This window comes from Cebus imitator, unplaced genomic scaffold (genome assembly GCF_001604975.1).
Source record: "Cebus imitator isolate Cc_AM_T3 unplaced genomic scaffold, Cebus_imitator-1.0 Scaffold823, whole genome shotgun sequence".
NCBI classification, from domain to species: domain Eukaryota; kingdom Metazoa; phylum Chordata; class Mammalia; order Primates; family Cebidae; genus Cebus; species Cebus imitator.
The window spans coordinates 239,356-240,621 of NW_016108138.1; positions in this window are offsets into that span (position 1 = coordinate 239,356).

A 1,266-nucleotide genomic window follows, 5' to 3' on the forward strand; every position below is an offset into this window, starting at 1 on the left:
TTGACCAGGATGGTCTCGATCTCTTGACCTCGTGATCCACCCGCCTCGGCCTCCCAAAGTGCTGGGATTACAGGCTTGAGCCACCGCGCCCGGCCGGTTGAGGGCTTTTAACATAAAGAATGTTAAATCTTGTTGAACAACTTTCTTTTTTTTTTGAGATGGAGTTTTGCTCTTGTTTCCCAGGCTGGAGTGCAGTGGCAGGATCTTGGCTCAATGCAGCCTCTGCTTCCCAGGTTCAAGCAATACTCCTGCCTCAGCCTCCTGAGTAGTTGGGATTACAGGCATGTACTACCACTCTCTGCTAATTTTATATTTTTAGTAGAGGTGGGGTTTCTCCATATTGGTCAGGCTGTACCCATGGATTTTTTTTCTTTCTCTCTCTCTCTCTCTTTTTTTTTTTTTTTTTTTTTTTTTCCCCCCTCCTTTTTTTTTTTTTTTTTTTTCCCATTTTTTTTTTTTTTTTTTTTTATGACACATTTCTCTCTTCTGCTTTTTCCCCATAAGCATCTTTCGAGTACACAGTGCGCTCAAGGCTACTCCTTAGATGCCTGATTCCAATGTCTACTGAAATTCAGATGTCCAAGAATTCAAGAACATGTCCAGAAAACCTGGCTGTTGTAGAAAAAAATATAAACTAGAAATGAAAGGCTTTATTCTTCTACCTTGAAATAAGGGAAGGTATTTGCTCATCTCACTTTTCTTAAAGCATTTAGATGGTATGTGCATTCATCTTTGTTACTTTGAAATATACATAAATTATATTAACAGCTAAAATAAACCTTTTGTCATTTTTTACTTAGGGTTGTCATTATCTAAGACCTCAGATTCAATGCTTTGTTTTTGCTTTGGCAAAGTTTTTTTATTTTTATTTTTAGTCTTTCTTTCTTTTTTTTTCTTTTCAAAGATGAGGTTTCACCATATTGGTCAGGCTTGTCTTGAACTCCCGACCTCAGGTGATCCGCCCGCCTTGCCCTCCACAGGCGTGAGCCACCACGCCCGGCCGACTATTTTTAGTCTTTTCAAGTAGACATAGAATTGTTTAGATCAAAGCTAGTTTTAAAAACACACAAAAGTGGAGCCCAAAAATAGGATTACATTTAGCAATACAGAATGATAAGGACTAAAAGATACTGAATAGTTTCTTTGACAGAAAACTGATTATTCAAGGTAATTATCAAATATTTGCAGCCTGAAGTACTCACACTGCCAAAGAAAGCAGTTCCGTGTATAAGCTGAACAGTGAAGTCTTTTTTTTTTTTTTTTTTT